Genomic DNA, 21,786 nt, shown 5'->3' on the forward strand with positions numbered 1-21,786 from the left:
AGGAGAGGTGCAGTGTGAACGCACAAGGAAACAATTGATGGGAGGGGGAGGGAAGGAGAAGGAGTGTATGTATTTTCAGCACAAAATGAAACAGGTGCGATCATACCAGCACTAATGCATCAGATTCTATCAAAACTCCGTAGGTAAGGGTGCTTGGGCGAGAGTAGTACTAGCGTGGGTTATCTCCTGCGAAGTCCTTATATTTCACCCATTTTCTTGTGAAGTCCTCGTGATGCACCCATTTTTTTTTTTCAGATGTGTCGTTCGACGCTACGCGCGACTTTAATTATGGTCCACAAATTTATTTGCAAATGTGAGTCACGGCACCGTGGCATTTTACTTGATATTTGAACGAGAACGAGAGGTGCAGTGCGCACGCACAAGGAAACAAATGACGGGAGGGGGAAGAAAGGAGACGGAGTTTATGTATTTGCAGCGCAAAATTAAACCTGTGCGATCATACCAGCACTAATGCACCGGATCCCATCAGAACTCCGCAGTTAAGTGTGCTTGGGCGAGATTAGTACTCGGATGGGTGACCTCACGGGAAGTCCTCGTGTCGCACTAATTTTTTTTTCAGATGGGTCGTTCGACGTTACGCGCGTCTGGAACTAGGGTCCGCTGGTTTATACGCAAATGTGAGTCAAGAAGCAGGGGCATTTTAATCGCTATTAGAATGAGAATGAGAGGTGAAGTGTGAACGCACAAGGAAACAAATGACGGGAGGGGGAAGAAAGGAGAAGGAGTGTATGTATTTACAGCAGAAAATTAAACAGGTGCGATCATACCAGCACTAAAGCTCCGGATCCTATCAGAACTCTGCAGTTAAGTGTGCATGGGCGAGGGTAGTACTCGGATGGGTGACCACCTGGGAAGCCCTCGTGTTGCACCTATTTTTTTTCGGATGGGTTGTTCGACGTTACGCGCGAATGGAATTATAAACCGCTGGTTCATTTGCAAAGGTGAGTCACGGTGCTGGGGCATATTACTTGATATTAGAACGAGAAAGAGAGATGCAGAGTGCACGCACAAGAAAACAAATGACGGGAGGGGGGATGGAATGAGAAAGAATGTATGTATTTGCAGTGTGGAATGACACATGAGGGATCAGACCAGCACTAATGCACCGGATCCCATCAGAACTCCGCAGTTAAGTGAGCTTTGGTGAAAGTAGTACAATGATGGGTTACCTCCTTGGAAGTTCTCGTGTTGCACCCATTTTCTTTTTTTCAGATGTGCCATTCGACGTTACACGCGACTTTAATTATGGTCCGCAGATTTATTCGCAAATGTGGGTCACGGCGCTGTGGCATTTTTCTTGATATTTGAACGAGAACGAGAGGTGCAGTGCGCACGCACAAGGAAACAAAGGGGGGGGGGGAAGAAAGGAGAAGGAGTGTATGTATTTGCAGCGCGAAATTAAATAGGTGCTATCATACCAGCACTACAGCCCCGGATCCCATCAGAACTCCGCAGTTAAGTGTGCTTGGGGGAGAGTAGTACTCGGATCGGTGACCACCTGGGAAGCCCTCGTGTTGCAGCTATTGTTTTTCGGATGGGTTGTTCGACGTTACGCACGACTGTAATTATAAACCGCTGGTTCATTTTCAAAGGTGAGTCACGGTGCCGGGGCATATTACTTGATATTAGAACGAGAAAGAGAGATGCAGAGTGCACGCACAAGGAAACAAATGACGGGAGGGGGGATGAGAGGAGAAAGAGTGTATGTATTTGCAGTGCAGAATGAAACATGAGGGATCATACCAGCACTAATGCAACGGATTCTATCAGAACTCCGCAGTTAAGGGTGCTTGGGCGAGAAAAGTACTCGGATGGGTGACCTCCTGCGAAGTCCTTATATTTCACCCATTTTCTTGGGAGGTCCTCGTGTTGCACCCATCTTTTTGCAGATGATTCTTTCGACGTTACGCGCGACTTGATTTATGGTCCGCAAGTTTATTCGCAAATGTGAGTCACGGCGCCGTGGCATTTTACTTGATATTAGAACGGGTACGGGAGGTGTAGTGCGCACGCACAAGGAAACAAATGACGGGAGGGGGAAGAAAAGAGAAGGAGTGTATGTATTTGCAGCGCAAAATTAAACAGGTGCGATCATACCATCACTAATGCACCGGATCCCATCAGACCTCCGCAGTCAAGTGTGCTTGGGCGAGAGTAGTACTCGGATGGGTGACCTCCTAGGAAGTCCTCGTGTCGCAACAATTTTTTTTCAGACGGGTCTTTCGACGTTACGCGCGTCTGGAACTAGGGTCCGCTGGTTTATACGCAAATGTGAGTCAAGAAGCAGGGGCATTTTAATCGATATTAGAACGAAAATGAGAGGTGAAGTGTGAACGCACAAGGAAACAAATGACGGGAGGGGGAAGAAAGGAGAAGGAGTGTATGTATTTGCTGCGCAAAATTAAACAGGTGCGATCTTACCAGCACTAAAGCTCCGGATCCCATCAGAACTCCGCAGTTAATTGTGCTTGGGCGAGCGCAGTACTCGGATGTGTGACAACTTGGGAAGCCCTAGTGTTGCACCTATTTTTTTTCGGATGGGTTGTTCGACGTTACGCGCGAATGGAATTATAAACCGCTGGTTCATTTGCAAAGGTGAGTCACGGTGCCGGGGCATATTACTTGATATTAGAATGAGAAAAAGAGATGCAGAGTGCACGCACAAGGAAATAAATGACGGGAGGGGGGATGGGAGGAGAAAGAGTGTGTGTATTTGCAGTGCAGAATGAAACATGAGGGATCATACCAGCACTAATGCAATGGATTCTATCAGAACTCCGCAGTTAAGGGTGCTTGGGCGAGAAAAGTACTCGGATGGGTGACCTCCTGCAAAGTCCTTATATTTCACCCATTTTCTTGGGAGGTCTTCGTGTTGCACCCATCTTTTTGCAGATGATTCTTTCGACGTTACGCGCGACTTGATTTATGGTCCGCAGGTTTATTCGCAAATGTGAGTCACGGCGCCGTGGCATTATACTTGATATTAGAACGAGTACGGGAGGTGCAGTGCGCACGCACAAGGAAACAAATGACGGGAGGAGGAAGAAAAGAGAAGGAGTGTATGTATTTGCAGCGCGAAATTAAACAGGTGCGATCATACCAGCACTAATGCACCGGATCCCATCAGAACTCCGCAGTTAAGTGTGCTTGGGCGAGAGTGGTACTCGGATGGGTGACCTCCTGGGAAGTCCTCGTGTCGCAATAATTTTTTTTCAGACGGGTCGTTCGACGTTACGCGCAACTGGAACTATGGTCCACTTGTTTATACGCAAATGTGAGTCAAGAATCAGGGGCATATTAATCGATATTAGAACGAGAAAAAGAGGTGCAGTGTGAACGCACAAGGAAACAAATGTTGGGAGGGGGGAGGGAAGGAGAAGGAGTGTTTTTATTTTCAGCACGAAATTAAACAGGTGCTATCACACCAGCACAAATACTTCGGATCCCATCAGAACTCCGCAGTTAAGTGTGCTTTGGCGAAAGTAGTATAAGGATGGGTTACCTTCTGGGAAGTTCTCGTGTTGCACCAATTTTTTTTTCAGATGTGCCATTCGACGTTACGCGTGACTTTAATTATAGTCCGCAGATTTATTTGAAAATGTGAGTCACTGCGCCGTGGCATTTTACTTGATATTTATACGAGAACGAGAGGTGCAGTGCGCACGCACAAGGAAACAAATGACGGGAGGGGGAAGAAAAGAGAAGCAGTGTATGTATTTGCAGCGCGAAATTAAACAGGTGCGATCATACCAGCACTAATGCACCGGATCCCATCAAAATTCCGCAGTTAAGTGTGCTTGGGCGAGAGTGGTACTCGGATGGGTGACCTCCTGGGAAGTCCTCGTGTCGCAATAATTTTTTTTCAGACGGGTCGTTCGACGTTACGCGCGACTTGAACTAGGGTCCGCTGGTTTATACGCAAATGTGAGTCAAAAAGAAGGGGCATTTTAATCGATATTAGAACGAGAAGGAGAGGTGCAGTGTGAACGCACAAGGAAACAAATTATGGGAGGGGGAGGGAAGGAGAATGAGTGTATGTATTTTCAGCACGAAATGAAACAGGTGCGATCATACCAGCACTAATGCAACAGATTCTATCAGAACTCCGTAGGTAAGGGTGCTTGGGCGAGAGTAGTACTAGCATGGGTTACCTCCTGCGAAGTGCATATATTTCACCCATTTTCTTGTGAAGTCCTCGTGTCGCACCAATTTTTTTTCAGACGGGTCGTTCGACGTTACGCTCGTCTGGAACTAGGGTCCGCTGGTTTTTACGCAAATGTGAGTCAAGAAGCAGGGGCATTTTAATCGATATTCGAACGAGAATGAGAGGTGAAGTGTGAACGCACAAGGAAACAAATGACGGGAGGGGGAAGAAAGGAGAAGGAGTGTATATATTTGCAGCGCGAAACTAAACAGGTGCGATCATACCAGCACTAAAGCCCCGGATCCCATCAGAGCTCCGCAGTTAAGTGTGTTTGGCGAGATTAGTACTCGGATGGTTGACCTCCTGGGAAGTCCTCGTGTCGCACCAATTTTTTTTCAGACGGGTCGTTCGACGTTACGCGTGTCTGGAACTAGGGTCCGCTGGTTTATACGCAAATGTGAGTCGAGAAGCAGGGGCATTTTAATCGAAATTAGAACGAGAATGAGAGGTAAAGTGTGAACGCACATGGAAACAAATGATGGGAGGGGGAAGAAAGGAGAAGGAGTGTATGTATTTGCAGCGCGAAATTAAACAGGTGCGATCATACCAGCACTAAAGCTCCGGATCCCATCAGAACTCCGCAGTTAAGTGTGCTTGGGCGAGAGTAGTACTCGGATGGGTGTCCACCTGGGAAGCCCTCGTGTTGGACCTATTTTTTTTTCGGATGGGTTGTTCGACGTTACGCGTGAATGGAATTATAAATCGCAGGTTCATTTGCAAAGGTGAGTCACGGTACCGGGGCATATTACTTGATATTAGAACGAGAAAGAGAGATGCAGAGTGCACGCAAAAGGAAACAAATGACGGGAGGGAGTATGGGAGGAGAAAGAGTGTATGTATTTGCAGTGCAGAATGATACATGAGGGATCATACCAGCACTAATGCAACGGATTCTATCAGAACTCCGCAGTTAAGGGTGCTTGGGCGAGAAAAGTACTCGGATGGGTGACCTCCTGCGAAGTCCTTATATTTCACCCAATTTCTTGGGAGGTCCTCGTGTTGCACCCATCTTTTTGGAGATGATTCTTTCGACGTTACACTCGTCTGGAACTAGGGTCCGCTGGTTTATACGCAAATGTGAGTCAAGAAGTAGGGGCATTTTAATCGCTATTAGAACGAGAATGAGAGGTGAAGTGTGAACGCACAAGGAAACAAATGACGGGAGGGGGAAGAAAGGAGAAGGAGTGTATGTATTTACAGCGGAAAATTAAACAGGTGCGATCATACCAGCACTAAAGCTCCGGATCCCATCAGAACTCCGCAGTTAAGTGTGCTTGGGCGAGGGTAGTACTCGGATGGGTGACCACCTGGGAAGCCCTCGTGTTGCACCTATTTTTTTTCAGATGGGTTGTTGGACGTTACGCATGAATGGAATTATAAACCGCTGGTTCATTTACAAAGGTGAGTCACGGTGCCGGGGCATATTACTTGATATTAGAACGAGAAAAAGAGATGCAGAGTGCACGCACAAGAAAACAAATGACGGGAGGGGGGATGGAATGAGAAAGAATGTATGTATTTGCAGTACGGAATTAAACATGAGGGATCATACCAGCACTAATGCAACGGATTCTATCAGAATTCCGCAGTTAAGGGTGCTTGAGCGAGAAAAGTACTCAGATGGGTGACCTCCTGCGAAGTCCTTATATTTCACCCATTTTCTTGGGAGGTCCTCGTGTTGCACCCATCTTTTTGCAGATGATTCTTTCGACGTTACGGGCGACTTGATTTATGGTCCGCAGGTTTATTCGCAAATGTGAGTGACGAGGCCGTGGCATTTTACTTGATATTAGAAGGAGTACGGGAGGTGCAGTGCGCACGCACAAGGAAACAAATGACGAGAGGAGGAAGAAAAGAGAAAGAGTGTATGTATTTGAAGCGAAAAATTAAACAAGTGGCATCATACCCGCACTAATGCACTGGATCCCATCAGAACTCTGCAGTTAAGTGTACTTGGGCGAGAGTAATACTCGGATGGGTGACCTCTTGGAAAGTCCTCGTATCACGACAATTTTTTTTCAGATGGGTCGTTCGACGTTACGCGCGACTGAAACTATGGTCCGGTTTATACGCAAATGTGAGTCAAGAATCAGGGGCATTTTAATCGATATTAGAACGAGAAGGAGAGGTGTAGTGTGAACGCACAAGGAAACAAATGATGGGAGGGGGAAGGGAAGAAGGAGTGTATGTATTTTCGGCACGAAATTAAACAGGTGCGGTCACACTGGCACAAATGCACCGGATCCCATCAGAACTCTGCAGTTAAGTGTGTTGTGGCGAAAGTAGTACAATGATGGGTTACCTCCTGGGAAGTTCTCGTGTTGCACCCATTTTCTTTTTTTCAGATGTGCCGTTCGACGTTACGCGCAACTTTAATTATGGTCCGCAGATCTATTCGCAAATGTGAGTCACGGCGCCGTGGTATTTGACTTGATATTTGAACGAGAACGAGAGGTGCAGTGCGCACGCACAAGGAAACAAATGACGGGAGGGGGAAGAAAGGAGAAGGAGTGTATGTATTTGCAGCGCGAAATGAAACAGGTGCGATCATACCAGCACTAATGCAACGGATTCTATCAGAACTCCGTAGGTAAGGGTGCTTGGGCGAGAGTAGTACTAGCATGGGTTACCTCCTGCGAAGTCCTTATATTTGACCAATTTTCTTGTGAAGTCCTCGTGTTGCACCCATTTTTTTGCAGATGATTCTTTCGACGTTACGCGCGACTTGTATTATGGTCCTCAGGTTTATTCGCAAATGTGAGTCACGGCGCTGTAGCATTTTACTTGATATTAGAACGAGAACGGGAGGTGCAGTGCTCACGCACAAGGAAACAAATGACGAGAGGGGAAAGAAAGGAGAAGGAGTTTATGTATTTGCAGCGCAAAATTAAACAAGTGGCATCATACCAGCACTAATGCACTGGATCCTATCAGAACTCTGCAGTTAAGTATGCTTTGGCGAGAGTAGTACTCGGATGGGTGACCTCTTGGGAAGTCCTCGTATCGCAACAATTTTTTTTAGATGGGTCGTTCAACGTTACGCGCGACTGGAACTATGGTCCGCTGGTTTATACGCAAATGTGAGTCAAGAATCAGGGGCATTTTAATCGATATTAGAACGAGAAGGAGAGGTGCAGTGTGAACGCACAAGGAAACAAATGTTGGGAGGGGGGTAGGGAAGAAGGAGTGTATGTATTTTCAGCACGAAATTAAACAGGTGCGGTCACACCAGCACAAATGCACCGGATCCCATCAAAACTCCACAGTTAAGTGTACTTGGGCGATAGTAGTACAAAGATGGGTTACCTCTTGGGAGGTTCTCGTGTTGCACCCATTTTCTTTTTTTCGGATGTGCCATTCGACGTTACGCGCGACTTTAATTATGGTCCGCAGATTTATTCGCAAAAGTTAGTCACGGCGCCGTGGCATTTTACCTGATATTTGAACGAGAACGAGAGGTGCAGTGCGCACGCACAAGGAAACAAATGACGGGAGGGGGAAGAAAGGAGAAGGAGTTTATGTATTTGCAGCGCGAAATTAAACAGGTGCGATCATACCATCACTAATGCACCGGATCCCATCAGAACTCCGCAGTTAAGTTTGCTTGGGCGAGAGTAGTACTCGGATGGGTGACCTCTTGGGAAGTCCTCGTGTCGTACTAATTTTTTTTTCAGACGGGTCGTTCGACGTTACGTGCGATTGCAACTTGGGTCCACTGGTTTATACGCAAATGTGCGTCAAGAAGCAGGGGCATTTTAATCGATATTAGAACGAGAAAGAGGGATGCAGAGTGCACGCACAACGAAACAAATGACGGGAGGGGGGATGGAGGGAGAAAAAATGTACGTATTTGCAGCGCAGAATGAAACATGAGCAATCATACCAGCACCAATGCAACGGATTCTATCAGAACTCCGCAAGTTAAGGGTGCTTGGGCGAGAGTAGCACTAGGATGGGTGACTTCCTGTGAAGTCCTTATATTTCACCCATTTTCTTAGGAAGTCCTCGTGTTGCACCCATTTTTTTGCAGATGATTCTTTCAACGATACGCGCGACTTGAATTATTGTCCTCAGGTTTATTCGCAAATGTGAGTCACGGTGCCGTGGCATTTTACTTGATATTGGAACGAGTACGGGAGGTGCAGTGCGCACGCAAAAGGAAACAAATGACGAGAGGAGGAAGAAAAGAGAGGGAGTGTATGTATTTGAAGCGCAAAATTAAACAAGTGGCATCATACCAGCACTAATGCACTGGATCCCATCAGAACTCTGCAGTTAAGCGTGCTTGGGCGAGAGTAGTACTCGGATGGGTGACCTCTTGGGAAGTCCTCGTATTGCAACAATTTTTTTTCAGATGGGTCGTTCGACGTTACGCGCGATTGGAACTATGGTCTGTTGGTTTATATGCAAATGTGAGTCAAGAATCAGGGGCATTTTAATCGATATTAAAACGAGAATGAGAGATACAGTGTGAACGCACAAGGAAACAAATGATTGGAGGGGGGGAGGGAACAAGGAGTGTATGTATTTTCAGCACGAAATTAAACAGGTGCGGTCACACCAGCACAAATGCACCGGATCCCATCAGAACTCTACAGTTAAGTGTGCTTTGGCGAAAGTAGTACAATGATGGGTTACCTCCTGGGAAGTTCTCATGTTGCACCCATTTTCTTTTTTTCAGATGTGTCGTTCGATGTTACGCGCGAATAAACCTGCGGACCAAAAATCAAGTCGCGTGTAACGTCGAAAGAATCATCTACAAAAAGATGGGTGCAACACGAGGAACTCCCAAGAAAATGGGTGCAACACGAGGACTTTCGAAGTGGTCACCCATCCGAGTACTACTCTCGCCCAAGCACCCTTAACTGCGGAGTTCTGATAGAATCTGTTGCATTAGTGCTGGTATGATCCCTCATGTTTCATTCTGCACTGCAAATACACACTCTTTCTCCTTCCATCCCTTCTCCCGTCATTTGTTTCCTTGTGCGTGCACTCTGCATCTCTCTTTCTCATTCTAATATCAAGTAATATGCCCCTGCACCGTGACTCACCTTTGCAAATGAACCAGCGGTTTATAATTCCATTCGCGCGTAACGTCGAAAAACCCATCCGAAAAAAAATAGGTGCAACACGAGGGCTTCCCAATTGGTCACCCATCCGAGTACTACTCTCGCCCAAGCAAACTTAACTGCGGAGTTCTGATGGGATCCGGGGCTTTAGTGCTGGTAAGATCGCACCTGTTTAATTTGTGCGACACGAGGACTTCCCAGGAGGTCACCCAATCGAGTACTAATCTCGCCCAAGCACGCTTAACAGCGGAGTTCTGATGGGATTCGGTGCATTAGTGCTGGTATGATCGCACCTGTTTAATCTTGCGCTGCAAATACATAAACTCATTCCCCTTTCTACCCCCTCCCATCATTTGTTTCCTTGTGCGTGCGCACTGCACCTCCCGTTCTCGTTCTAATATCAAGTAAAATGCTACAGCGCCATGACTCACATTTGCAAACAAACCTGAGGACCATAATACAAGTCGCGCGTAACGTCGAAAGAATCATCTGCAAAAAAATGGGTGCAACACGAGGACTTCACAAGAAAATGGGTGAAATATAAGGACTTCGCATGAGGTAACCCATGCTAGTACTACTCTCGCCCAAGCACCTTTACCTACGGAGTTCTGATAGAATCCGTTGCATTAGTGCTGGTATGATTGCACCTGTTTCATTTCGTGCTGAAAATACATACACTCCTTCTCGTTCCCTCCCCCTCCCATCAATTGTTTCCTTGTGCGTTCACACTGCATCTCTCCTTCTCGTTCTAATATCGATTAAAAATGCCCCTGCTTCTTGACTCACATTTGCGTATAAACAAGCGGACCCAAGTTCCAGTCGCGCGTAACGTTGAACGACCCGTCTGAAAAAAAATTGGTGCGACACGAGGACTTCCCAGGAGATCACCCATCCGAGTACTACTCGCGCCCAAGCACACTTAACTGCGGAGTTCTGAGGGGATCCGGTGCATTAGTGCTGGTATGATCGCACCCGTTTAATTTCGCGCTGCAAATACATAAACTCCTTCTCCTTTCTTCCCCCTCCCGTCATTTGTTTCCTTGTGCGTGCGCACTGCACCAACCGTGCTCGTTCTAATATCAAGTAAAATGCTACGGTGCCATGACTCACATTTGCGAATAAATCTGAGGACCATAATTCAAGTCGCGCGTATCGTCGAAAGAATAATCTGCAAAAAAATGGGTGCAACACGAGGACTTCCTAAGAAAATGGGTGAAATATAAGAACTTCGCTGGAGGTCACCCATCCGAGTACTACTATCGCCCAAGCACACTTAACTGCGGAGTTCTGATGGGATCCGGTGCATTAGTGCTGGTATGATCGCACCTGTTTAATTTCAAGCTGCAAATACATAAACTCCTTCTCCTTTCTTCCCCCTCCCGTCATTTGTTTCCTTGTGCGTGCGCACTGCACCTTTCGTTCCCGCTCAAATATCAAGTAAAATGTCACGGCGCCGTGACTCACATTTGCGAATAAATCTGCGGACCATAATTAAAGTCGCGCGCAACGTTGAACGGCACATCTGAAAAAAAGAAAATGGGTGCAACACGAGAACATCCCAGGAGGTAACCCATCATTGTACTACTTTCGCCAAAGCACACTTAACTGCGGAGTTCTGATGGGATCCGGTGCATTTGTGCTGGTGTGACCGCACCTGTTTAATTTCGTGCTAAAAATACATACACTCCTTCTTCCCTCCCCCCCTCCCATCATTTGTTTCCTTGTGCGTTCACACTTCACCTCTCATTCTTGTTCTAATATCGATTAAAATGCCCCTGCTTCTTGACTCACATTTGCGGATAAACCAGCGGACCCTAATTCCAGACGCGGGTAACTTCGAACGACCCATCTGAAAAAAAACTTGTGCGACACGAGGACTTCCCAGGAGGTCACCCATCCGAGTACTAATCTCGCCCGAGCACACTTCACTGCGGAGTTCTAATGGGATTCGGTGTATTAGTGCTGGTATGATCGCAACTATTTTATTTCGCGCTGCAAATACATAAACTCATTCCCCTTTCTTCCCTCTCCCGTCATTTGTTTCCTTGTGCGTGCGCACTGCACCTCCTGTTCCCGTTCTAATATCAAGTAAAATGCCACGGCGCCGTGACTCACATTTGCGAATAAACCTGAGGACCATAATTCAAGTCGCGCGTAACGTCGAACGGCACATCTGAAAAAAAAAATGGGTGCAACACGAGAACTTCCCAGGAGGTAACCCATCATTGTACTACTTTCGGGAAAGCACACTTAACTGCGGAGTTCTGATGGGATCCGGTGCTTTTGTGCTGGTGTGACCGCACCTGTTTAATTTCGTGCTGAAAATACATACACTCCTTCTTCCCTCCCATCATTTGTTTCCTTGTGCGTTTACACTGCACCTCTCTTTCTCGTTCTAATATCGATTAAAATGCCCCTGATTCTTGACTCACATTTATGTATAAACCAGCGGACCCTAGTTCCAGTCGCGCGTAACGTCGAACGACCCGTTTGAAAAAAAATTGGTGTGACACGAGGACTTCCCAGGAGGTCACCCATCCGAGTACTACTCTCGCCCAAACTCACTTAACTGCGGAGTTCTGATGGGATCCGGTGCATTAGTGCTGGTATGATCGCACCCGTTTAATTTTGCACTGCAAATACATAAAGTCCTTCTCCTTTCTTCCCCCTCCCGTCATTTGTTTCCTTGTGCGTGCGCACTGCACCTCCCGTGCTCGTTCTAATGTCAAGTAAAATGCTACGGTGCCGTGACTCACATTTGCTAATAAACCTGTGGACCATAATTCAAGTCGCGCGTATCGTCGAAAGAATCATCTGCAAAAAAATAGGTACAACACGAGGACTTCCTAAGAAAATGGGTGAAATATAAGGACTTCGCAGGAAGTCACCCATCCTAGTGCTATTCTCGCCCAAGCACGCTTAACTTGCGGAGTTCTGATAGAATCCGTTGCATTGGTGCTGGTATGATTGCTCCTGTTTCGTTCTGCGCTGCAAATACATACACTTTTTCTCCCTCCATCCCCCCTCCCGTCATTTGTTTCCTTGTGCGTGCACTCTGCATCTCTCTTTCTCGTCTTAATATCGATTAAAATGCCCCTGCTTCTTGACTCATATTTGCGTATAAACCAGTGGACCCTAGTTCTATTCGTGCGTAACGTCGAACGACCCGTCTGAAAAAAAAATTAGCGCGGCACGAGGACTTCCCAAGAGGTCACCCATCCGAGTACTACTCTCGCCCAAGCACACTTAACTGCGGAGTTCTGATGAGATCCGGTGAATTATTGCTGGTATGATCAAACCTGTTTAATTTTTCGCTGCAAATACATAAACTCCTTCTCCTTTCTTCCCCCTCCCGTCATTTGTTTCCTTCTGCGTGCACTCTGCACCTCTCGTTCTCGTTTAAATATCAAGTAAAATGCAAAAGCGCCGTGACTCACATTTGCGAATAAATCTGCGAACCAAAATTAAAGTCGCGCGTAACGTCGAACGGCACATCTGAAAAAAAGAAAATGGGTGCAACACGAGAAGTTCCCACGAGGTAACCCATCATTGTACTACTTTCGCCAAAGCACACTTAACTGCGGAGTTCTGATGGGATCTGGTGCATTTGTGCTTGTATGATCGCACTTGTTTAATTTCGCGCTGCAAATACATACACTCATTCCCCTTTCTTTCCCCTCCCGTCATTTGTTTCCTTGTGCGTGCGCACTGCACCTCCCGTTTTCGTTCTAATATCAAGTAAAATGCCATGGCGCCGTGACTCACATTTGCGAATAAACCTAAGGACCATAATTCAAGTCGCGCGTAACGTCGAAAGAATCGTCTCCAAAAAAAATGGGTGCAACACGAGGACTTCAGAAGAAAATGGTTGAAATATAAGTACTTCGCAGGAGGTAACCCATGCTAGTACTACTCTCGCCCAAGCACCCTTACCTACGGAGTTCTGATAGAATCCGTTGCATTAGTGCTGGTAAGATCGTACCGGTTTCATTTCGTGCTGAAAATACATACACTCCTTCTCCTTCCCTCCCCCTCCCATCAATTGTTTCCTTGTGCGTTCACACTGCACCTCTCCTTCTCGTTCCAATATAGATTTAAATGCCCCTGCTTCTTGACTCACATTTGCGTATAAACCAGCGGACCCTAGTTCCAGTCGCGCGTAACGTCGAACGACCCGTCTGAAAAAAAATTGGTGCGACACGAAGACTTCCCAGGAGGTCACCAATCCGAGTACTACTCTCGCCAAAGCACACTTAACTGCGGAGTTCTGATGGGATCCGGTGCATTAATGCTGGTATGATCGCACCCGTTTAATTTTGCGCTTCAAATACATATACTCCTTCTCCTTTCTTCCCCCTCCCGTCATTTGTTTCCTTGTGCGTGCGCACTGCACCTCCCGTGCTCGTTCTAATATCAAGTAAAATGCTACGGTGCCGTGACTAACATTTGCGAATAAACCTGAGGACCATAATTCAAGTCGCGCATATCGTCGAAAGAATCATCTGCAAAAAAATGGGTGCAACACCAGGACTTCCTAAGAAAATTGGTGAAATATAAGGACTTCGCAGGAGGTCACCCATCCTAGTGCTACTCTCGCCCAAGCACCCTTAACTTGCGGAGTTCTGATAGAATCCGTTGCACTGGTGTTGGTATGATTGCTCATGTTTCATTCTGCGCTGCAAATACATATACTTTTTCTCCCTCCATCCCCCCTCCCGTCATTTGTTTCCTTATGCGTGCACTCTGCATCTCTCTTTCTCGTTCTAATATCGATTAAAATGCCCCTGCTTCTTGACTCACATTTGCGTATAAACCAGTGGACCCTTGTTCCAGTCGCGAGTAACGTCGAACGACCCGTCTGAAAAAGAAATTAGTGCGACACGAGGACTTCCCAAGAGGTAACCCATCCGAGTACTACTCTCGCCCAAGCACACTTAACTGCGGAGTTCTGATGGGATCCGGTGCATTAGTGCTGATATGATTACACCTGTTTAATTTCGCACTGCAAATACATAAACTCCTTCTCCTTTCTTCCCCCTCCCGTCATTTGTTTCCTTGTGCGTGCGCACTGCACCTTTCGTTCCCGCTCAAATATCAAGTAAAATGTCACGGCGCCGTGACTCACATTTGCGAATAAATCTGCGGACCATAATTAAAGTCGCGCGTAACGTCGAATGGCACATCTGAAAAAAAGAAAATGGGTGCAACACGAGAACTTCCCAGGAGGTAACCCATCATTGTACTACTTTCGCCAAAGCACACTTAATTGCGGAGTTCTGATGGGATCCGGTGCATTTGTGCTGGTGTGACCGCACCTGTTTAATTTCGTGCTGAAAATACATACACTCCTTCTTCCCTTCCCCCCTCCCATCATTTGTTTCCTTGTGCGTTCACACTTCACCTCTCATTCTCGTTCTAATATCGATTAAAATGCCCCTACTTCTTGACTCACATTTGCGTATAAACCAGCGGACCCTAGTTCCAGACGCGCATAACGTCGAACGACCCGTCTGAAAAAAAATTGGTGCGACACGAAGACTTCCCAAGAGGTCACCCCTCTGAGTACTAATCTCGCCCAAGCACACTTCACTGCGGAGTTCTGATGGGATCCGGTGCATTAGTGCTGGTATGATCGCACCTCTTTAATTTTGCACTGCAAATACATAAACTCATTCCCCTTTCTTCCCCCTCCCGTCATCTGTTTCCTTGTGCGTGCGCACTTCACCTCCCGTTCTCGTTCTAATATCAAGTAAAACGCTACAGCGCCGTGACTCACATTTGCGAATAAACCTAAGGACCATAATTCAAGTCGCGCGTAACGTCGAAAGAATCATCTGCAAAAAAATGGGTGCAACACGAGGACTTCACAAGAAAATGGGTGAAATATAAGGACTTCGCAGGAGGTAACCCATGCTAGTACTACTCTCGCCCAAACACCCTTACCTACGGAGTTCTGATAGAATCCGTTGCATTAATGCAGGTATGATCGTACCTGTTTCATTTCGCGCTACAAATACATACACTCCTTCTCCTTTCTTCCCCCTCCCGTCATTTGTTTCCTTGTGCGTGCGCACTGCACCTCTCGTTCTCGTTCAAATATCAAGTAAAATGTCACGGCGCCGTGGCTCACATTTGCGAATAAATCTGCGGACCGTAATTAAAGTCGCGCGTAACGTTGAGCGGCACATCTGAAAAAAAGAAAAAGGGTGCAACACGAGAACTTCCCATGAGGTAACCCATCATTGTACTACTTTCGCCAAAGCACACTTAACTGCGGAGTTCTGATGGGATCCGGTGCATTTGTGCTGGTGTGACCGCACCTGTTTAATTTCGTGCTGAAAATACATACACTCCTTCTTCCCTCCCCCCCTCCCATCATTTGTTTCCTTGTGCGTTCATACTGCACCTCTCCTTCTCGTTCTAATATCGATTAAAATGCCCCTGATTCTTGACTCACATTTGCGTATAAACCAGCAGACCCTAGTTCCAGTCGCGCGTAACGTCGAATGACAAGTCTGAAAAAAAATTGGTGCGACACGAGGACTTCCCAGGAGGTCACCCATCCGAGTACTATTCTCGCCCAAGCACACTTAACTGTTGAGTTCTGATAAGATCTAGTGCATTAGTACTGGTATGATCGCACCCGTTTAATTTCGCACTGCAAATACATAAACTCCTTCTCCTTTCTTCCCCATCCCGTCATTTGTTTCCTTGTGCGTGCGCACTGCACCTCCCGTGCTCGTTCTAATATCAAGTAAAATACTACGGTGCCGTGACTCACATTTGCGAATAAACCTGAGGACCATAATTCAAGTCGCGCGTATCGTCGAAAGAATCATCTACAAAAAAATGGGTGAAACACGAGGACTTCCTAAGAAAATGGGTGAAATATAAGGACTTCGCAGGAGGTCACCCATCCTAGTGCTACTCTCGCCCAAGAACTCTTAACTTGCGGAGTTCTGATAGAACCCGTTGCATTGGTGCTGGTATGATAGCTCATGTTTCGTTCTGCGCTGCAAATACATACACTTTTTCTCCCTCCATCCCCCCTCCCTTCATTTGTTTCCTTGTGCGTGCACTCTGCATCTCTCTTTCTCATTCTAATATAAAGTAATATGCCCCGGCACCGTGACTCACCTTTGCAAATGAACCAGCGCTTTATAATTCCATTCGCGCGTAACTTTGAACAACCCATCCGAAAAAAAAATAGGTGCAACACGAGGGCTTCTCAAGTGCTGACCCATCCGAGTACTACTCTCGCCCAACCACACTTAACTGCGGAGTTCTGATGGGATCCGGAGCTTTAGTGCTGGTATGATCGCACCTGTTTAATTTCGTGCTGCAAATACATACACTCATTCTCATTTCTTCCCCCTCCCGTCATTTGTTTCCTTGTGCGTTCACACTGCACCTCTCGTTCTCGTTCTAATATCGATTAAAATGCCCCTGCTTCTTGACTCACATTTGCATATAAACCACCGGACCCTAGTTCCAGACGCGCGTAACGTCGAACGACCCGTTTGAAAAAAAATTGGTGCGACACGAGGACTTCCCAGGAGATCACCCATCCGAGTACTAATCTCGCCCAAGCAGACTTCACTGCGGAGTTCTGACGGGATCCGGTGCATTAGTGCTGGTATGATCGCACCTGTTTAATTTTGCGCTGTAAATACATAAACTCATTCTCCTTTCTTCCCCCTCCCGTCATTTGTTTCCTTGTGCGTGCGCACTGCACCTCCCATTCTCGTTCTAATATCAAGTAAAATGCTACAGCGCCGTGACTCACATTTGCGAATAAACCTGAGGACCATAATTCAAGTCGCGTGTAACGTCGAAAGAATTATCTCCAAAAAAATGGGTGCAACACGAGGACTTCACAAGAAAATGGGTGAAATATAAGGACTTCGCAAGAGGTAACCCATGCTAGTACTACTCTCGCCCAAGCACCCTTACCTACGGAGTTTTGATAGAATCCGTTGCATTAGTGCAGATACGATCGCACCTGTTTCATTTCGTGCTGAAAATACATACATTCCTTCTCCTTTCTTCCCCCTCCCGTCATTTATTTCCTTGTGCGTGCGCACTGCACCTCTCGTTCTCGTTCAAATATCTAGTAAAATGCCACGGCGCCGTGACTCACATTTGCGAATAAATCTGTGGACCATAATTAAAGTCGCGCATAACGTCGAACGGCACATCTGAAAAAAAGAAAAAGGGTGCAACACAAGAACTTCCCAGGAGGTAACCCATCATTGTACTACTTTCGCCAAAGCACACTTAACTGCGGCGTTCTGATGGGATCCGGTGCATTTGTTCTGGTGTGACCGCACCTGTTTAATTTCGTGCTTAAAATACATACACTCCTTCTTCCCTCTCCCCCTCCCATCATTTGTTTCCTTATGCGTTCACACTGCACCTCTCCTTGTCGTTCTAATATCGATTCAAATACCCCTTATTCTTGACTCACATTTGCGTATAAACCAGCGGACCATAGTTCAAGTCCCGCGTAACGTCGAACGACCCGTCTGAAAAAAAATTGGTGCAACACACGGACTTCCCAAGAGGTCACCCATCCGAGTACTACTCTCGCACAAGCACACTTAACTGCGAATTCTGATGGGATCCAGTGCATTAGTGCTGGTATGATCGAACCCGTTTAATTTTACGCTGCAAATACATAAATTCCGTCTCCTTTCTTCCCCCTCCCGTCATTTGTTTCCTTGTGCGTGCGTACTGCACCTCCCGTGCTCGTTCTAATAACAAGTAAAATACTACGGTGCCGTGACTCACATTTGCGAATAGACCTGAGGACCATAATTCAAGTCGCGCGTAACGTCGAAAAAATCATCTGCAAAAAAATGGGTGCAACACGAGAACTTCACAAGAAAATGGGTGAAATATAAGGACTTCGCAGGAGGTAACCCATGCTAGTACTACTCTCGCCCAAGCACCCTTACCTACGGAGTTCTGATAGAATCCGTTACATTAGTGATGTTATGATCGCACCTGTTTCATTTCGTGCTGAAAATACATACACTCCTTCTCCTTCCCTCCCCCTCCCATCAATTGTTTCCTTGTGCGTTCACACTGCACCTCTCCTTCTCGTTCTAATATCGATTAAAATGCCCCTGCTTCTTGATTCACATTTGCGTATAAACCAGCGGACCCTAGTTCAAGTCGCGCGTAACGTCGAACGACCCATCTGAAAATAAATTTGTGCGACACAAGGACTTCCCAGGAGGTCACCCACCCGAGTACTACTCTCGCCCAAGCACACTTAACTGCGGAATTCTGATGGGATCCGGTGCATTAGTGCTGGTATGATCGCACCATTTTAATTCCGCGCTGCAAATACATAAACTCTTTCTCCTTTCTTCCCCCTCCCGTCATTTGTTTTCTTGTGCGTGCGCACTGCACCTCCCGTGCTCGTTCTAATATTAAGTAAAATGCTATGGTGCCGTGACTCACATTTGCGAATAAACCTGAGGACCATAGTTCCAGTCGCGCGTATTGTCGAAAGAATCATCTGCAAAAAAATGGGTGCAACAAGAGGACTTCCTAAGAAAATTTGTGAAATATAAGGACTTCGAAGGAGGTCACCCATCCTAGAGCTACTCTCGCCCAAGCACCCTTAACATGCAGAGTTCTGATAGAATCCGTTGCATTGGTGCTGCTATGATTGCTCATGTTTCATTATGCGCTGCAAATACATACACTTTTTCTCCCTCCATCCCCCCTCCCGTCATTTGTTTCCTTTTGCGTGCACTCTGCATCTCTCCTTCTCGTTCTAATATCGATTAAAATGCCCCTGCTTCTTGACTCACATTTGCGTATAAACCAGTGGACCCTAGTTCCAGTCGTGCGTAATGTGGAACGAGCCGTCTGAAAAAAAAATTAGTGCGACACGAGGACTTCCGAGGAGGTCACCCATCCCAGTACTACTCTCGCCCAAGCACACTTAACTCCAGAGTTCTGACGTGATCCGATGCATTAGTGCTGGTATAATCGCACCTGTTTAATTTTGCGCTGCAAATACATAAACTCCTTCTCCTTTCTTCCCCCTGCCGTCATTTGTTTCCTTGTGCGTGCGCACTGCACCTACCGTGCTCGTTCTAATATCAAGTAAAATGCTATAGTGCCATGACTCACAATTGCGAATAAACCTGATGACCACAGTTCCAGTCGCGCGTATCGTCGAAAGAATCATCTGCAAAAAAATGGATGCAACACGAGGACTTCCTAAGAAAATGGGTGAAATATAAGGACTTCGCAGGAGGTCACCCATCCTAGTGCTACTCTCGCCCAAGCACCCTTAACTTGCGGAGTTCTGATAGAATCCGTTGCATTGGTGCTGGTATGATTGCTCATGTTTCGTTCTGCGCTGCAAATACATACACTTTTTCTCCCTCCATCCCCCCTCCCGTCATTTGTTTCCTTTTGCGTGCACTCTGCATCTCTCCTTCTCGTTCTAATATCGATTAAAATGCCCCTGCTTCTTGACTCACATTTGCGTATAAACTAGCGGACCCTAGCTCCAGACGCGCGTAACGTCGAACGACCCGTCTGAAAAAAAATTGGTGCGACAGGAGGACTTCCCAAGAGGTCACCCATCCGAGTACTACTCTCGCCCAAGCACACTTAACTGCGGAGTTCTGATGGGATCCGGTGCATTAGTGCTGGTATGATCCCTCATGTTTCATTCTGCACTACAGATACATACACTTTTTCTCCTTCCATCCCCCCTCCCGTGTTGCACCAATATATGTATTTGCAGCGCAAAATTAAATGGGTGTGATCATACCAGCATTAATGCACCGGATCCCATCAGAACTCCGCAGTTAAGTGTGCTTGGGAGAGAGTAGTACTCGGATGGGTGACCTCCTGGGAAGTCCTCGTGTCGCACCAATTTATTTTCAGACGGGTCGTTCGACGTTACGCGCGACTGGAACTAGGGTCCGCTGGTTTATACGCAAATGTGAGTCAAGAAGCAGGGGCATTTTAATCGATATTAGAACGAGAAGGAGAGGTGCAGTGTGAACGCACAAGGAAACAATTGATAGGAGGGGGAGGGAAGGAGAAGGAGTGTATGTATTTTCAGCACGAAATGAAACAGGTGCGATCATACCAGTACTAATGCAACGGATTCTATCAGAACTCCGTAGGTAAGGGTGCTTGGGCGAGAGTAGTACTCGCATGGGTTACCTCCTGCGAAGTCCCTTATATTTCACCCATTTTCTTGTGAAGTCCTCGTTTTGCACCCATTTTTTTGCAGATGATTCTTTCGACGTTACTCGCGACTTGAATTATGGTCCTCAGGTTTATTCACAAATGTGAGTCACGGCGCCGTAGCATTTTACTTGATATTAAAAACGAGCACAGGAGGTGCAGTGGGCACGCACAATTAAACAAATGAAGGGAGGGGGAAGAAAGGAGAAGGAGTTTATGTATTTACAGCGCAAAATTAAATGGGTGCGATAATACCAGCACTAATGCACCGGATCCCATCAGAACTCCGCAGTTAAGTGTGCTTGGGCGAGAGTAGTACTCGGATGGGTGACCTCCTGGGAAGTCCTCATGTCGCACCAATTTTTTTTCAGACGGGTCGTTCAACGTTACGCGGGACTGGAACTAGGGTCCGCTGGTTTATACGCAAATGTGAGCCAAGAAGCAGGGGCATTTTAATCGATATTAGAACGAGAAGGAGAGGTGCAGTATGAAACATGAGCAATCATACCAGCACCAATGCAACGGATTCTATCAGAACTCAGCAAGTTAAGGGTGCTTGGGCGAGAGTAGCACTAGGATGGGTGACCTCCTGCGAAGTCCTTATATTTCACCCATTTTGTTAGGAAGTCCTCGTGTTGCACCCATTTTTTTGCAGATGATTCTTTCGACGATACGCGCGACTTGAATTATGGTCCTCAGGTTTATTCGCAAATGCGAGTCACGGCACCGTAGCATTTTACTTGATATTAGAACGAGCACGAGAGGTGCAGTGCGCACGCACAAGGAAACAAATGACGGGAGGGGGAAGAAAGAAGAAGGAGTTTATATATTTGCAGTGCGTAATTAAATGGATGCGATCATACCAGCATTAATGCACCAGATCCCATCAGAACTCCGCAGTTAAGTGTGCTTGGGCGAGATTAGTACTCGGATGGGTGACCTCCTGGGAAGTCCTCGTGTCGCAAAAATTTTTTTTCAGACGGGTCGTTCGACGTTACGCGCGACTGGAACTAGGGTCCGCTTGTTTATACGCAAATGTGAGTCAAAAAGCAGGGCATTTTAATCGATATTAGAACGAGAATGAGAGGTGCAGTGTGAACGCACAAGGAAACCATTGATGGGTGGGGGAGGGAAGGAGAATGAGTGTATGTATTTTTAGCACGAAATGAAACAGGTGCAATCATACCAGCACTAATGCAACGGATTCTATCAGAACTCCGTAGGTAAGGGTGCTTGGGCGAGAGTAGTACTAGCATGGGTTACCTC

At 46.6% G+C, this 21,786-nt stretch overlaps 6 non-coding genes and 36 pseudogenes across 6 annotated transcripts; 19 read left to right on the forward strand and 23 right to left on the reverse strand.

The window, feature by feature from the left end:
• Nucleotides 1-449: 449 nt before the first annotated feature.
• Nucleotides 450-568, forward strand: LOC148246935 (5S ribosomal RNA). Its single transcript, XR_015814503.1, has one exon. It is a non-coding gene; the product is annotated as a 5S ribosomal RNA (ribosomal RNA).
• Nucleotides 569-774: 206 nt separating this feature from the next.
• Nucleotides 775-893, forward strand: LOC148246936 (5S ribosomal RNA). Its single transcript, XR_015814928.1, has one exon. It is a non-coding gene; the product is annotated as a 5S ribosomal RNA (ribosomal RNA).
• A 532-nt stretch (nucleotides 894-1,425) lies between these two features.
• Nucleotides 1,426-1,544, forward strand: LOC148246937 (5S ribosomal RNA; annotated as a pseudogene).
• Nucleotides 1,545-2,104: 560 nt separating this feature from the next.
• Nucleotides 2,105-2,223, forward strand: LOC148246938 (5S ribosomal RNA; annotated as a pseudogene).
• A 205-nt stretch (nucleotides 2,224-2,428) lies between these two features.
• Nucleotides 2,429-2,547, forward strand: LOC148246939 (5S ribosomal RNA; annotated as a pseudogene).
• A 560-nt stretch (nucleotides 2,548-3,107) lies between these two features.
• On the forward strand, nucleotides 3,108-3,226 carry LOC148246940 (5S ribosomal RNA). Its single transcript, XR_015815364.1, has one exon. It is a non-coding gene; the product is annotated as a 5S ribosomal RNA (ribosomal RNA).
• Nucleotides 3,227-3,432: 206 nt separating this feature from the next.
• LOC148246941 (5S ribosomal RNA) lies at nucleotides 3,433-3,551 on the forward strand (annotated as a pseudogene).
• A 206-nt stretch (nucleotides 3,552-3,757) lies between these two features.
• Nucleotides 3,758-3,876, forward strand: LOC148246942 (5S ribosomal RNA; annotated as a pseudogene).
• A 559-nt stretch (nucleotides 3,877-4,435) lies between these two features.
• On the forward strand, nucleotides 4,436-4,553 carry LOC148246943 (5S ribosomal RNA; annotated as a pseudogene).
• Nucleotides 4,554-4,758: 205 nt separating this feature from the next.
• Nucleotides 4,759-4,877, forward strand: LOC148246944 (5S ribosomal RNA; annotated as a pseudogene).
• Nucleotides 4,878-5,438: 561 nt separating this feature from the next.
• LOC148246945 (5S ribosomal RNA) lies at nucleotides 5,439-5,557 on the forward strand. The gene has a single exon (XR_015815676.1). It is a non-coding gene; the product is annotated as a 5S ribosomal RNA (ribosomal RNA).
• An 879-nt stretch (nucleotides 5,558-6,436) lies between these two features.
• On the forward strand, nucleotides 6,437-6,555 carry LOC148246946 (5S ribosomal RNA; annotated as a pseudogene).
• An 885-nt stretch (nucleotides 6,556-7,440) lies between these two features.
• Nucleotides 7,441-7,559, forward strand: LOC148246947 (5S ribosomal RNA; annotated as a pseudogene).
• A 209-nt stretch (nucleotides 7,560-7,768) lies between these two features.
• On the forward strand, nucleotides 7,769-7,887 carry LOC148246948 (5S ribosomal RNA; annotated as a pseudogene).
• A 563-nt stretch (nucleotides 7,888-8,450) lies between these two features.
• LOC148246949 (5S ribosomal RNA) lies at nucleotides 8,451-8,568 on the forward strand (annotated as a pseudogene).
• Nucleotides 8,569-8,772: 204 nt separating this feature from the next.
• LOC148246950 (5S ribosomal RNA) lies at nucleotides 8,773-8,891 on the forward strand (annotated as a pseudogene).
• A 454-nt stretch (nucleotides 8,892-9,345) lies between these two features.
• LOC148246951 (5S ribosomal RNA) lies at nucleotides 9,346-9,464 on the reverse strand (annotated as a pseudogene).
• A 6-nt stretch (nucleotides 9,465-9,470) lies between these two features.
• LOC148246952 (5S ribosomal RNA) lies at nucleotides 9,471-9,589 on the reverse strand (annotated as a pseudogene).
• A 560-nt stretch (nucleotides 9,590-10,149) lies between these two features.
• LOC148246953 (5S ribosomal RNA) lies at nucleotides 10,150-10,268 on the reverse strand. The gene has a single exon (XR_015815588.1). It is a non-coding gene; the product is annotated as a 5S ribosomal RNA (ribosomal RNA).
• Nucleotides 10,269-10,503: 235 nt separating this feature from the next.
• Nucleotides 10,504-10,622, reverse strand: LOC148246954 (5S ribosomal RNA; annotated as a pseudogene).
• A 209-nt stretch (nucleotides 10,623-10,831) lies between these two features.
• Nucleotides 10,832-10,950, reverse strand: LOC148246955 (5S ribosomal RNA; annotated as a pseudogene).
• A 204-nt stretch (nucleotides 10,951-11,154) lies between these two features.
• Nucleotides 11,155-11,273, reverse strand: LOC148246956 (5S ribosomal RNA; annotated as a pseudogene).
• A 207-nt stretch (nucleotides 11,274-11,480) lies between these two features.
• On the reverse strand, nucleotides 11,481-11,599 carry LOC148246957 (5S ribosomal RNA; annotated as a pseudogene).
• A 196-nt stretch (nucleotides 11,600-11,795) lies between these two features.
• Nucleotides 11,796-11,914, reverse strand: LOC148246958 (5S ribosomal RNA; annotated as a pseudogene).
• Nucleotides 11,915-12,476: 562 nt separating this feature from the next.
• LOC148246959 (5S ribosomal RNA) lies at nucleotides 12,477-12,595 on the reverse strand (annotated as a pseudogene).
• Nucleotides 12,596-12,804: 209 nt separating this feature from the next.
• Nucleotides 12,805-12,923, reverse strand: LOC148246960 (5S ribosomal RNA; annotated as a pseudogene).
• Nucleotides 12,924-13,483: 560 nt separating this feature from the next.
• LOC148246961 (5S ribosomal RNA) lies at nucleotides 13,484-13,602 on the reverse strand (annotated as a pseudogene).
• Nucleotides 13,603-14,164: 562 nt separating this feature from the next.
• On the reverse strand, nucleotides 14,165-14,283 carry LOC148246962 (5S ribosomal RNA; annotated as a pseudogene).
• Nucleotides 14,284-14,492: 209 nt separating this feature from the next.
• Nucleotides 14,493-14,611, reverse strand: LOC148246963 (5S ribosomal RNA; annotated as a pseudogene).
• A 204-nt stretch (nucleotides 14,612-14,815) lies between these two features.
• Nucleotides 14,816-14,934, reverse strand: LOC148246964 (5S ribosomal RNA; annotated as a pseudogene).
• Nucleotides 14,935-15,497: 563 nt separating this feature from the next.
• Nucleotides 15,498-15,616, reverse strand: LOC148246965 (5S ribosomal RNA; annotated as a pseudogene).
• Nucleotides 15,617-15,820: 204 nt separating this feature from the next.
• On the reverse strand, nucleotides 15,821-15,939 carry LOC148246966 (5S ribosomal RNA; annotated as a pseudogene).
• Nucleotides 15,940-16,501: 562 nt separating this feature from the next.
• Nucleotides 16,502-16,620, reverse strand: LOC148246967 (5S ribosomal RNA; annotated as a pseudogene).
• A 205-nt stretch (nucleotides 16,621-16,825) lies between these two features.
• LOC148246968 (5S ribosomal RNA) lies at nucleotides 16,826-16,944 on the reverse strand (annotated as a pseudogene).
• A 563-nt stretch (nucleotides 16,945-17,507) lies between these two features.
• Nucleotides 17,508-17,626, reverse strand: LOC148246969 (5S ribosomal RNA; annotated as a pseudogene).
• A 204-nt stretch (nucleotides 17,627-17,830) lies between these two features.
• LOC148246970 (5S ribosomal RNA) lies at nucleotides 17,831-17,948 on the reverse strand (annotated as a pseudogene).
• A 559-nt stretch (nucleotides 17,949-18,507) lies between these two features.
• Nucleotides 18,508-18,626, reverse strand: LOC148246971 (5S ribosomal RNA). The gene has a single exon (XR_015814811.1). It is a non-coding gene; the product is annotated as a 5S ribosomal RNA (ribosomal RNA).
• A 562-nt stretch (nucleotides 18,627-19,188) lies between these two features.
• LOC148246972 (5S ribosomal RNA) lies at nucleotides 19,189-19,307 on the reverse strand (annotated as a pseudogene).
• A 561-nt stretch (nucleotides 19,308-19,868) lies between these two features.
• LOC148246973 (5S ribosomal RNA) lies at nucleotides 19,869-19,987 on the reverse strand (annotated as a pseudogene).
• Nucleotides 19,988-20,081: 94 nt separating this feature from the next.
• LOC148246974 (5S ribosomal RNA) lies at nucleotides 20,082-20,200 on the forward strand (annotated as a pseudogene).
• Nucleotides 20,201-20,761: 561 nt separating this feature from the next.
• LOC148246975 (5S ribosomal RNA) lies at nucleotides 20,762-20,880 on the forward strand (annotated as a pseudogene).
• Nucleotides 20,881-21,369: 489 nt separating this feature from the next.
• Nucleotides 21,370-21,488, forward strand: LOC148246976 (5S ribosomal RNA; annotated as a pseudogene).
• The last annotated feature ends 298 nt before the right edge of the window (nucleotides 21,489-21,786 follow it).

Source organism: Carica papaya, chromosome 8 (genome assembly GCF_054855325.1).
Source record: "Carica papaya isolate Zhongbai chromosome 8, ASM5485532v1, whole genome shotgun sequence".
Classification (NCBI taxonomy): domain Eukaryota; kingdom Viridiplantae; phylum Streptophyta; class Magnoliopsida; order Brassicales; family Caricaceae; genus Carica; species Carica papaya.